This window comes from Mustela nigripes, chromosome 9, assembly GCF_022355385.1.
Source record: "Mustela nigripes isolate SB6536 chromosome 9, MUSNIG.SB6536, whole genome shotgun sequence".
In the NCBI taxonomy this organism is placed as follows: Eukaryota; Metazoa; Chordata; class Mammalia; order Carnivora; family Mustelidae; genus Mustela; species Mustela nigripes.
The window spans coordinates 47,605,451-47,619,684 of NC_081565.1; positions in this window are offsets into that span (position 1 = coordinate 47,605,451).

Genomic DNA, 14,234 nt, shown 5'->3' on the forward strand with positions numbered 1-14,234 from the left:
AGTCAAGTTTCCCTGTTTACAAGAGGTCTAGAAATGAGAGATGGGAAAGTTACACTAGACCTTGAATGTCCCGGCTACAACTCAGAGACCAGGAATGTTGTTAAATCCCTTAACACAGGCCAGGAAAAGAGACCTCTCTGTGCCCAATTTCCTTATCTGTAAAATGAAGGTAATAAAAGTACCACTCTTATAACTGGGGTGAGGATTGGTTGCTTTCATTTAGATAATGTGTTCAGAATGATACCTGGCACTTAGTATGATTATTCCCTGATGTTCCAGGTTTGTGGGCAGGAAGAAGAGGCAGTTCCAAGAGAGCTGCCCAGGAGAATTTGTAGGGCCAGCTCAACCACACTGCACAAGGAGGGGGGGAAATAGCCTTTCTCGGGGATGACTGTGCCAAGTGTTATCTCAGGACCCAAGTGTTATCTCAGTACCGGCTGTCTACTAGCACACACCTTTCCTCCACTGCTTTCCTCACTGTGGTTCTGTCTTGTATTCAGGATCTAGAAGTTTCCACCAGAAAAATCCTCTGCTAAGATTCCGTGCGCAGGACTCAGCCAAGCCCCCAGGGCCAGAGGGAAATCTAGCCTTCTTTTTCAAATTCAATTTGGCAAGTTGCATTTTAGTTTCCTTTTCACTTGTTGCAGCAGACTCATTATTTTTGCATTCCCTGTTCGTTATGCAATGGCAGATGATGAAATAAAACTAAATTTAGCTGTAGGTTTTAATTACGTAGAGGATTTTGCTTTGGGCAGTTTCACTTTTAAAAAGACCCAGGAACTAGAGAGACAGGAAACTCAGATGGAGTCCAGACCGTAAGACACTCCCAGGTGTTAGCGGAGGGAGGGACGGAAGCTTACTCAGCTGTTATTGTAAATGTGCTGCCCATTTAGTTCTCTTCTCAACACCAAGAAGGCCTGGCATCATCCGCCCCTGAGTGGTCATGAAAGTTAAAGAATTCAGGCTCAGAGCATTGCAGGGTATCTAAAGTGAAATGTAAATCCAGGCTTAAGGCACACTGGCAGTTAATCAGAAGCAGTGGGAGTCACTGCAAACAGGGGAGATGCTGGGTGGGCAGCCCCCATGTGTCCCTGGGCCACCAGTGTCTTGATGGGACCATCCCGAGTGTGGCAGGGGGGCGCACAGTGTGGGACTCTCTGGTTGTGCGTGCATATTGGAGCAGGGATGTAGTTAGCAAGAGCTAGGGAGGACCTAGCAATGTGGCCTTGTCCCCGAGGGATCCCAGGTGACCAGGAAGGAAACTGAGGAATGAGTCTAGTCAAAGGCCTGTGACAAGACATTCAGGATGTGGGAAAGGGAAAGGAAGAGAGAGGAATCTGAAAAGGGGCACTTAGATCTCAGCGGCATGTTCTGCCTGCTCACACCAGTTCGGTGGCCTGAAGGTAGTTGGCCCCTCAGCAGCTGCTGGCTTGTGGTCACAGGGAAACCCCAACTCCAGCCTGGGGCACCGAGTGTGAGCAAGAAGAAGGAAGCAAGTGACCCCAAAAGCAGGCTTTTGTTGTTCTAAAGGTAAAATAGGAATTCTACCAGTTCCCGAGTAAAATGTCTTCAGTGAAATGAAAACTTTTGGTGAAATGACCATGCATTTTTATTGTCGCAGAGAATATTCTTTTTGAACCAAGTTCTTCCTCATTTTCTGTGTCCTCATGACTGCCCCTCCTCCTCTTTTTCAATGGACTTCGCTCCAAGTAGAACCTCACACCACAGTTCCTACCCACGTCCAGGAAAAAAAATCACATTTGTTTTCCTGTGATTCAAAAAGCACAAACGGGGGGCGCCTGGGTGGCTCAGTGGGTTAAGCCACTGCCTTTGGCTCAGGTCATGATCTCAGGGTCCTGGGATCGAGTCCCGCATTGGGCTCTCTGCTCAGCAGGGAGCCTGCTTCCCTCTCTCTCTCTCTCTCTCTGCCTGCCTCTCCATCTACTTGTGATTTCTCTCCGTCAAATAAATAAATAAAATCTAACAAAAAAAAACAAAAAAAAAAAAAAAAAGCACAAACGGGCACCTGGGTGGCTCAGTGGGTTAAAGTCTCTGCCTGCAGCTTGGGTCATGATCCCAGAGTTCTGGGATCGAGCCCCACATCGGGCTCTCTCTGCTCAGCAGGGAGCCTGCTTTCTCCTCTCTCTCTGCCTGCCTCTCTGCCTACTTGTGGTCTCTCTTTCTATCAAATAAATAAATAAAATATTTTAGAAAAAAGAACAAGCAATAAAGAAAAAGGACTCATGTTTTCATAAACCCATAATACTTCTTCAGTTAGGCACCCAATGGGTCCTTGTAAATATTACCAACATCAGCTGTTTTTAAATGTTTTGGCCTCAAGACCCACTGACATTCTTAAAAATAATTATTGAGACTCCCTAGAGAGATTGTACTTATGTGGGTTACATTTATTGATATTTACCATGTTAAAAATTAAAACTGGAAGAGTTCTAAATACTCATTCTGTCTAAGTAGCGAAAATAAGCCGATTACACCTTTTTTTTTTTTTAAGATTTTATTTGTTTATTTGACAGACAGAGATTACAAATAGACAGAGAGGCAGGCAGAGAGAGAGGGGGAAGCAGGCTCCCCGCTGAGCAGAGAGCCCGATGTGGGACCCGATCCCAGGACCCTGGGATCACGACCTGAGCCGAAGGCAGCGGCTTAACCCACTGAGCCACCCAGGCGCCCCAAAGCCGATTACATCTTAACATAAAATCTATATTATTTTATGAAAAATAATTACATTTTCCAAAGCAAAAAAAAAAAAAAAAGGAAAATTTTTTAAGTGTTGCATATCTCTTTAATGTCTGACTTAATAGGAGACAACTGGGTTCTCATATCTGTTCTGAATTCAGCCTGGTGTGATATGTTGTCTGTTTCAAATCTTTGAATGTAAATCCAGAACAGAAAATGAGGAAACTTAAAGACTGCTAAAAAAGCGTCTCAGCTCAGACCACATGCTGAGAACCACTTACACACATTATCATCACACAAGGTTGAATGGATACTTACTGACCACAGTGAGTTTGAATTACTATTCTTTTCTGCCTGTTTTCCAATTCTGCTTATTCTCATTATAGTCCAGAAAATCGAGCAGTTTGGGAAAACACTGTACTCTTGTGGTTGATATTGTTCAGGATTCTCAGCTAAAAGTTTTAGGTAAGAGTAAGTGTACATTTACAGCTTTGATTCTTGTTTACTAACCTTCTTTCATTGTGAAATGTTAGCAGTCGTTCACGAAAATTCACAGAAGAGTAAATATGTTAATAATTAAAGCAAATATTCATGTAACCACCAGCCAATAAAAATAATCAAATTTCACTACATTCTAGAGGCCTCATCACCATTCCCAGCCAGTTTGCCCCTCTTGGATATAACTCCATCTCTCTGCACTAAAGGTAACTGCTATCCTGAATTTTATGGTGATCACAGGCTTACTTTTCTTTATAATTCTACCTTGAATCATCCAGTCTAGTTTTGCCCATTTTTAAAAAAGAGATTTATTTATGGTGTGCCTGGGAGGCTCAATCATTAAGCATCTGCCTTCAGCTCAGGTCATGATCCTGGGGTCCTGGGATTGAGCTCCTTATTGGGCTCTCTGCTCAGCAGGAAGCCTGCTTCTCCCTCTCCCACTCCCCCTGCTTGTGTTACCTCTCTTACTGTCTCTCTCTGTCAATTACATAAATAAAATCTTAAAAAAAAAAAAAAGATCTTATATATTTATTTGAGGAGAGAGTCAGGGGTGGGGGTAGTGGGGGGCAGAGGGAGAGAGAGAATCTCAAGCAGACTCCCACTGAGCACAGAGCTTGGGGCTCAGTCTCAGAACCCATGAGATCATGACCGGAGCTGAAACCTAGAGTCTTAAGCTTAACCACCTGAGCCACCTAGGAGCCCCTTGCTTATTCTTAAACTTACATAAAGTGAGTATATATTCTTCCGAGTTTAATTTTTTCATTCACCATTATGTTTGTGAGATTTAACCTTGTTTTTAACATATAATTGTGGCTCTTCATTTTTGTTATTTATGATCCTGTCATATGCATAGACTATAATATATTTATCCATACGACTTTTAAGGGATATTTCAGATGTTTCTAGTTTGGGACTATTATGTATAGTGCTGTAATGAACATTCTTGTGCATATATTCTGATGCATATCTGTAGGATTTGTTCCCCAGGGTAATTCCTGAAAGTAGACTTACTGGGTCATAGGCCATGCATATTTTCAGCTTTGCCAGATAATGTCATAATGTTTTCCAAAGTAGTTGGACAAATTTACACACTCAGCAGCAGCAGATAAGAGTCTTTGTTTCTTTATTGGTTTATATCATTATCATACTTGGTATTTCCAGTCCTTTAACTTTTTTTTACATGCATCCAATGTATTCTTTTATCGAAAAATCAATAAAAAAAACTTTTAGGCATAGTATTTACAAAATTGTCCAGATACAAAATCAAAATTAATAACTTTCACATATATATGTGGGTGCACATATATATGTATATATATGAAAAAGTAATGAGTTAGTCCCATCCAAAATTAGAAAGTATAGTGAAAAAAATTTTGTTCATAAGAAATAAAGATTAAATATGTTGGAGTAAGAAAGAATGTGTAAGACATAGAATCAAGCCAACAGGAAAAACCTTATTGAAAGACATTTTGAAAATAGCCCAATAAAATGCCAAGATAGACTGGTCTTCTTTATGAACTGATTAATAAATATTTGCTGAATATTTACTCAATATTTATTTATTCAAAATTTATTCAATAAATGAATGTGTGTTTCTCAAAAGGAGGCTAGCATTGGTGGCCTTGCAGAGTCTGATTTCCCTTCTTAATGATGCTTACTGAGCTTAATGCTCACCCTACCACATGCTTAAGTGTTCTTTGCGCACCTATGAAAAGAGCAAGTGAGAGAAGTTGCTTAATCCTCATTGCTGGTCAAGGTGAAAAAAATAAGTCTCAACCTAAGAGAAAAGACTATGGGGGTGCCTGGGTGGCTCAGTGGGTTAAGCCTCTGCCTTCGGCTCAGGTCATGATCCCAGGGTCCTGGGATCGAGCCCCGCATCGGGCTCTCTGCTCGACAGGAAGCCTGCTTCCTCCTCTCTCTCTCTGCCTGCCTCTCTGCCTACTGCCTACTTGTGATCTCTCTCTATGTCAAATAAATAAATAAAATCTTTTTAAAAAAATGTAATTGTAGGCTCATATTTAGAAGCCAAGAGAAAGATGAAGATAACTTTCCCTGTCAATGCTGTTCTATTTTTTAATTGAAGTTCAAACTTTATTCAGATTTCCTTATTTTTTACCTAATGTCCTTTTTTTGTTCTGGGATCTCATTCAGAATGCCACTACATTTAATCATCATGTTATCTTGGGTTCCTCCTGGCTGGCAATGACAATTTCTCAGTGGTAGACTTTATATGATATTGTCAGTGGTATTATTTTTTAAGTTTCATTTCCCATATTTTTTGTTGTTGTTGCTAGCATAAAAGGAGGTGATTGCTTTGTCATACTGAGCTTGTGCTCAGTGATCTTACTAATTTTGTTTTTTAATTATCATTGTTTATCTGTAGATTCTTTTGTATTTTGTTATAGATAATGAAGTAAAATATTTGAAACAGCAAGAGATTTGAACAGGCTCTTCACAAAGAAAATATTCAAGTGGCCAATAAACATGAAAATGTGCTGAACCTTATTAATAAACAGGGAATACAAATTAAAAACATAATGAGATATCACTAGACACCGCTAGCACGGCTAAAATTAAGAAGACTGCCAACATTGGATGTTGGCAAGAGTGTGATCCAAATGTACTTTCCATACACAGTGAGAATGTAAGTGGGTGCAAATATTTGGGAAATATGTTTGATATTATATGTTAAATCTGAACACATGCATATTCTATGACCTGGTTACTTCATCCTGTTCGTATATCCAAAGGAGTTCATACCGGTGAGCTTCGAAAGAGGCATACAATGGTTTTCATAGCCGAGTTAATTATAATGACAAAAAACTCAGGAAGAAAAATACCAAAACATTCATCAGTAGTGGAAAGGATAAAACACTGTGGCATTTCTGAGTAGATATGACATATTCGTGTGAATTAATGAACTCTAACTGCACACAGCAACATCAATGAATCTCACTGACATCCTGTTGACTGAAAGCAGCCATTTATACAAAGTTGAAAACCCAGAACGATAAGGGAGCTCAAATGCAGTAGGGACTCTGTTGGGGGAGAGTAGAACAATGATTGCAAGGGGACAAGCAGGGGGTTTCTGTCCGATGGGTAATGCTTCCACCTTCACTTAGTTTGGGGTTACAAAGGCGTGCAGAAGATTTTATTTTAATTAATTTGTTGAGCTGTATACTTAAGATTTGTGCATGATTTTCTATGTATATTATATCATTTTTTTTCAAAAAGAGGAATGGGGAATTTTCCCTTTTATCCATCAAAATACTCTCTTATTGTCAACTTTGCTGCCCTTTCCAGGTTATCACTGAAAGGGTTTTGGGGTGCTTAATTTCTGTTTTGCCACTGTTCAGGCACTTACTGTTAACTTTCCATCTTCTCTAAGTTATCATTTTTTTATATGGCCCTTTTCCTTGAAAAAAGAGTTGAAGAGATGATAAGACAGCTATAATTTTGATTTCTAGATACATATTTGTTCTGCATAGGTAATTTATTGAATCAAAAAGAGGAAGGACCTCTTCCTGTTTGTGGGGTTTATAGAAAAGCTCCAGGGGCAGCTGGGTGGCTCACTTGGGCGCAGCTCCTGATTTCCGCTGAGGTCATGATCTCAGGGTTGTGAGATCCAGCCCTTCGTGGGACGGGCTCCCTGTTCATGGGGAATGCGTTTCTCCCTCCCCCCTTGCCTCTCTCCCTGCACGTGTGCCCGCTCTTTCTCTCTCAAATAAATAGATAAATCTTAAAAAAAAAAAAAAAAAAAAGGAAAAGGAAAAGAAAAGCCGCTCCAAATTTAAATGATGATTTCAAATGGTTAGACCTGCATGTAAGTTTTGCTTTCTTAATGTCAGCCTGCCTCTCTAGAAAACGTCACTAACGAGAAGAAGCCGGTACAGGGACAGGAAGACGTTGTCTGCACCACAGAAAGCTGGTGGGAGAAAATGTGTGCAGAAAACAAACAAACAAAAAACCGACCTCCACACAGAGCTGACATGAAAAATGGCTTCAGATCAGAGAGGAAAAGCTGTTGGAAAAGGCTGCGCATTAATCCTTGCAACCGAGGTATGCGTCAGGCCACTCTAAGATGTAGATATCCCTCAGTGATACAAGGGTATATCTGGTTCTTGTGAAAAAGCTATATATATTAGCGGAAATGAGACCAAAACAAAAGACCGTGTCTTACGAAGGAAGAGACTTTACCCATTCATGGGTATCCGCCTGCCACCACGGAGCAGGGCTAGAGAGAAGCTTCATGAAGGTGACGGGAAGACAGGGCTAGACCAGAAGCACCTGAACACAACAGCAAGAACTGGGAAGAGGACAAAGGGAAGAAATTTAAAAATAAATAAATAAATAAATCTCTTTTTATGATTCGGCATCCATCCCTTTTCTTCAATTCCTCATATGCCTTCATTTCCCACCTCCACAGCCATGAGAGCCTCCGGGCACGGCCTCTTCCTGCCTCTCCTCCCACCCGGGGCCACCTCCAGTATTGCTGCCCATTCTGCCCAGGACAAAACTCCGGTCTCCTCCCTGCCCACAGATCTCTGAAGTACGCATGCGCCACTCCTGCATTCAGGAGCCTCCACAATACATCCTGAGCTCATTTTCCACCTTAGTTCCCCTGATACCTAACACATAGCCTTGTCCAGAACTTGGAGCTCCTTCTCCGGTTCCTTCCACACTTGTAGGGGCTCCCGGCCCTGCTCGCTCGGCCCCTCCATCGAGAGCGACACTGGTCACCATGGCAGGCACTGACCACGGCGGGCCTGCTAGGAACCCCACGCGTCCGGACTGAGCTGTACTATGAATGTAAAAATGAGCTTCATATTTTGAGGGCAGTATTTAAAGAAGAATGTAACTACCTCATTACAATTTTATATAGATTCCGCGTTAAAATGCTACTATTTGCCTATATTATGTTAAATAAATATACTATTAAAATTAACTTCACCTTTTCTAAATGTTTCTTTTTACTCTTTTAAGGTGGCTACTAGAAGAATTTTTTATTTTTTAACTGTCAAAGATTTTTATTTCTCAAATTACCTTTGTCAGGATTCTATGCAGAATGTATTTTATTTTATTTTTTTGAAGATTTTATTCTTTTATTCGTGAGAGACAGAGAAAGAGGGAGGGAGAGGGAGAAGCAGGCTCCCCACTGAGCAGGGAGCCCCATGTGGGTCTCCATCCCAGAACCCTGAGATCAGGACCTGATTGGAAAGCAGGCACTTAATGGACTGAGCCACCCACGCGCCCTAGGAAATTTTAAATTGCAGATGTGGCTCGCATTATACTTCTGTTGGATAGCATTGATGTAGAATGCCCTCTACACTATCACCTTCCCCATGATCATCACTTCTTCAGGCTCATGCTTGCCTCATTATCCTCCCCATCAGCTGTAATTCCTTTGTCCTTTGAGTGCCACCACCGCCACCATGGTTGGCACTCTGTATCTGTCTGAAGGCACTAGCTATTGCCTTCTCCACTGTATTTTAACTGTCTATATGGAAAGAGCACAGGTTTGAATGCAGTCCACTCATTTGATTAACTGTGTGTATCTCACACTGTTTAGCCCTCTTTGAGCCTCAGTCTTCTCCTCTGTAAAATGTGAGTAATGGTAACCCATCTCCAATGTTTACTGTGAGGATTGTACAGAGAATGACACAGAGGAACTGCTCAATTTGTGGTAACTAATACTACTGCCACTTACCGCCACCACTATTATTCTAGATTATGCTCTCTCTGATCACAGAGGATCAGAGGCTCTTGGATATGGGCAGGATGAGGAGGCCCTCTGCCACACCTGAGGAGTTCAGCTTTACCTAAGAGTGCAAGTCATCCTGGAAGAGCAGACCCAAGTGAACAGACTCCTTGGATGACTTTCATCCCCTCAGTGCAGTGGACCATCTCTAGGTTGACTGATCCCTGTGACTCCTTGCATTGGCCTTTGTGGTGTGAGCCATGATGATTCCAGTCTAATTCAGAGACAGTTTTCAAAAAGCAGAAACCCTGAAGAATGACTTAATGACGGACATCACTGGGCATTTGAAAGTGGAACACCTGTGGGATTATTTTGCGTTTACCAAAACTCATTGCGAAGAATGCAGGAGATGGCAGAGGTTCCCTTCAGACCTGGCATGTGAAGGTCAAGAGGCTGGGGTGAGTGACATTGGGGCAGAACAACCAGAAAGGCTGGGGCTTACTGGCTCTTCCTTAGTGTAGATTGTTCTCAAATGAAAGAACACACTCACTGGTGAAAAACTAGAAAGCCACACAAAATAAAAAAGAAAAACTACCACCCTTTTGTTATACAAGTCAAACATAACCACTATCCAAATGTGAGTATATTTCTGTTATTACTTTTTCCTCTACATACTTTTACGTAGCTGTGTTGTATGTACACTTTTATATTCTCCTTTTAACACAATGATGGCTTTTTATTTTCTAATGACCCAGTCATGTATGTTCATTATAGAAAAATTTTAATGTGAAGGGACGCCTGGCTGTCTCAGTGGGCTAAAGCCTCTGCCTTTGGCTCAAGTCATGATCTCAGGGTCCTGGGATCAAGCCCCCCATTGGGCTCTCTGCTCAGCAGGGAGCCTGCTTCCCCACCTTTCTCTCTGCCTGCCTCTCTGCCTGCTTGTGATCTCTGTCAAATAAATAAATAAAATCTTAAAAAATTTTTTTAATGTTTTAATGTGAATAAAATTAAAGTTAAAAATTTAGTAACATTTTTATTAAATTCCTTTAAACAAATAAAATGCACCAAATTATGAGAATGTCTAACAATTCTATTCCCCAGATATCTTCTGATCAAGGGAAAAAACATACATACAAATGGTTCCAAAGTAAAAAGAGAAAAGGGAAAGAATTTTTCTTCTTCTTCTTCTTTTTAAAGGTTTTATTTATTTATTTGACAGAGAGATCACAAGTAAGCAGAGAGGCAGGCAGAGAGAGGGGGGGAAGCAGGCTCCCCACTGAGCAGAGAGCCCGATGGGGGGCTTGATCCCAGGGCTCTAAGACCATGACCCGAGCTGAAGGTAGAGGCTTAACAAACTGAGGTACCCAGGTGCCCCAGAATTTTTCTTCTTTCTAATCCTCATGTTAGCATTCTCCCACGTGGTAACCACTACTAAAAGATGAGTAAATGTGCCCACCAAAAAAAATTGTGTGTATCAACATACTTTTTGTATCTATCTATTAATTTATAAAACAAATGATAATACCCTTTCATTAAATATATCTGGAATATAGGTCCATACCAGCAGGTCTTCCTTTTTAATGGCTCTGTGGTATTCCATTTGTGTCTACCATGGATTACTTAATTCCCCAGTGATGGATATTTAATTTGTCTTTTATATATGGCAGTACTGCAATGAACATTCATAAATGTTCATATATAATATATATTATATTTACACACATATACAAACATATATGTATATACACATATACTGCAGGAATATCCATAGGTAAATTCCTAGCAGTGGCATTGCAAGTAAAAGGGACAATTCCATAGCTTGAAATTTTACATTTTGAAATATATTGCCAGTTGCCGTGTGGTCTGTCCTTAAGAGCTAGCTTGGGCTTCCTCACAGCATGGCAAACTCAGGGCGGTAAGATCACTTATATAGTGGCAAAGATATCATTGTATTGTCTTTCCTGACTCAGCTTCAAAAATTATACAACATCGTTTCTACCCCAGAATTCTCCCCAGATTCCAGAGGAGACACACAGACCCTACCTCTTGACAGGTAGAGTCAAAGTCACACTGTAGATTTTCACGTGGGTTGAGAGAATAATGCTCTAGCAACTTTTGAAAAAACAACCTTCCTCATTGCATAAATTTATACTTCTATTGACTGTATATTAGAATACCTATTTCCCCATGCCCTTTGCAAATCTTATTGGTGAAAAATGATTGCCTCTTTACTAGTTTGATTTACATTGTTACTAAGAAATGTGAACATTTGAACAGATTTTCATGTCTTTTATTGGCCATTTATATTTCTTTTCTTATATATGAACTTCTGTATGACAGCTTTCTATTCAAGGGCTGCTTGCCTGTGAAGAAAATGATCCCTTTCTCACTGTACATTGTAACAATGTTTTTGATACTGCTCTTCCTTTTTTTTTTCTTTTTTTATGCTCTTCCTCTTTGGCTTTTTTTGTTGTTGTTGTTGTTGTTTGTTTGTTTTTGTTTGTTTGTTTTTTGCCATTCAAATTTATAACTTCTTTCTGGTCATATTTATCAATATTTTCAATTAGAGTTCCTGGGTTTTATATCTTCCTGAGAAAAGTCTTCCTTACTCCAATGTTTAAAAAAAAAAAAAAAGACTAAGTTTTCTTCTAGATTTTGGTCATTCTAGCTTCTAATCTGTTCCATATAATGTTATATGGACTATATAAATTGTATCATCCTTGGTTTCCTGAAAATATATCATTTCTTAATATTTTAAACTCCTTTGTTAACACTGTTAAAACTTTGATCTGTTTTGTGTGCATGCATTCCTGGTATATTTTCATTATCTATACAGATATGATTTACTCCTCATTCACTTCTTTCTAATAATAACTTTGTCTGACTTCAATCATAATGCTGTTCTGTTGCTGGATTTTATAGGCAATTATTTTTCCTAAACTTTTAGATGTGGTTTGGTAGTTTTTCTAACTTCACAGAGCTCCCTCTTCTGTTGCTTTTGTCAAAGTGCTCAAAAACATGACAGCTTGCTTTCTGAATGACCCATTCCCAGACTGGTCAGATCTTTCTCTTTCCTTGCCTCTGTTGTTTCTTTCCTGCTCAAATCTCCACCCCCACCCCGCATCGTGTTCAAATTTGATTCCACTTCTAGCAGTTTCTCCTCAGTGGAGGGCCCTTTCCCAAAGGGAAGCTGTACCCAGTTGGTTTGAAAATTATTTGTATCTTAGACTATTTCAGTGCCTTTCAGAATCTACTGAGGACCGCCCCCCTCATACTCACCAGCTGTTGATTTGAGCAAAATCCCTTCCAGTTTCAACTCTTGTTCTCAAATCAGCCCCAGGTTGCTTTCCAGTCAATACGTCTTGGTTATATTAGGGCTCTCGATTGTTTTCCCCTGCTTTCTCCCACATAGATGCGGCTACCAGACAGGTCCTGTGACATTTGGTAGTTTGTCCTCATCTGCTTGCATTCTGTGGTTCATGTCAACCAGTCTTATGTCAAATGGGGTTTTGGTTTCTACTAGTAGCAAGGTATGTTTTTGCATGGGAACTAAGGGATATTCAAATTATACTACCACCTCTGCCATCTTTCTGGAATCCCATTCGCCTAATTTTGGATTGTTTGCTACTTCTTTTCAACCCTCCATCCTCTTAATTCGTTTGAATGAACACCACTGGTATCTTTCCCACTCCCCCAGTTTAGGAGGAAAGATAAACTGCTTCCTCTCCACTCCATTTGGAAGACATTGCATCAGCACAGTTCAAGCACAGGTAGTTTTGTTTAGGAACACCTCAGACATGACCAATAGATACTCTCTCCTGGGGAGAGCTGATTACATACAGCCAACAAAGAATAAAGAATAGGAATGGAGGAATATTTGAGAGATACATTGAGCATACTGCAAAGATCAGGAGACAAGAAACTTATTGGTGAGGGGAAACCGGGAGCTCACAGTTGCTCCTAGTTTTTTTTTTTTCTTTTAAGATTTTATTTATTTATTTGACAGACAGAGATCACAAGTAGGCAGAGAGGCAGGCAGAGAGTGGGGGTAAGCAGCCTCCCTGCCAAGCAGAGAGCCAGATGTGGGGCTAGATCCCAGGACCCTGAGCTGAAGGCAGAGGCTTCAACCCACTGAGCTACCCAGGTGCCCAGTTGCTCCTAGTTTATAAATACACATGTACCCAGATACTTCCGGCCTCTACTTCAGTTTGTTACAATAGATGTAATGTCCCTGTACATTAAGCACATATAGAAATCACCATAATCCACAGAACTGATGGAGCTTTCTGTAAAATGATGGAGAATTTCTTCAGGCATTTGAATCCACTGCTGTCAGTAAATGAGTTATTTCACACAAATGAATTCATTCTCCACCACTAGTTCCCTAGTCTAAAACTTTCATAAATCCCCTATCTGTTCTGTCTCCATCCATAATGTACTCCTTCCATTACTTACTGATTTAACTGTATAAGGAGTATTTTTTTCCCCAGAATCTAATCAACTTGTTCCACATTGCCTAAAACCTTTCCATGGCTTCTGTTGCTCTTAGGATTAAAAACAACAACAACAATAATCCACAAAACTTCTTGGCTAAACCCTGTGCTATCTGGCTCACACGAGCCCTCTGGCCTCATCTCAGACCATTGCCTGACCAGTCTCTGATTGGAAGGTCACATTGGCTTTTGGTCAACTTCTTTGCCCTTACCATTATATCTTAGCACCACAGGGCCTTTGCACATACAGTTCCACCTGATCTTCCTTTTGATTTCAGCTCCACTGTCACTACCTCAGGGCAGTCTTCTCTGACCTCTCCTACTACATATATCCCCATATAGCATAGGAAGTCATGGTACTATGAACCTCTCCTCTGTAACATTGTCACCCTTGCATTTTACTTCTGTGTAATTCTCTGTGTAACTCTCCTAATTCATTATACAATCCATGAGAGTGAGGATTATAATCTGTAGCAGCTCAGCTGAATTCTTTGCACTCCGTGGGGTTTTGGTAAATTCAGGTTGAAAGATAATGCAAGGTTTTCTGAAAACTTAAAAGTTACAACTTTAAATATCATAATTATTATAAATTTATTTTGTATTAAAACCTTTAGAAATATATCTATGCCTTTCTGTTTACATAAGCAGGATGTAAAAATCATAATTTGATTTTTACTGATTCTTCTTTTAAAATCAGTTTTATACTCCAGCAAAAAAAAAAAAAAAAAAACAACCTTAGAAATATTGAGAAAGAACCATGTGTTTCTGTCTATATAAGCAGGATATAAAAATCATAACTTGATTTTTACTGATTCTTCTTTTAAAATCAGTTTTATACTCCAGCAAAA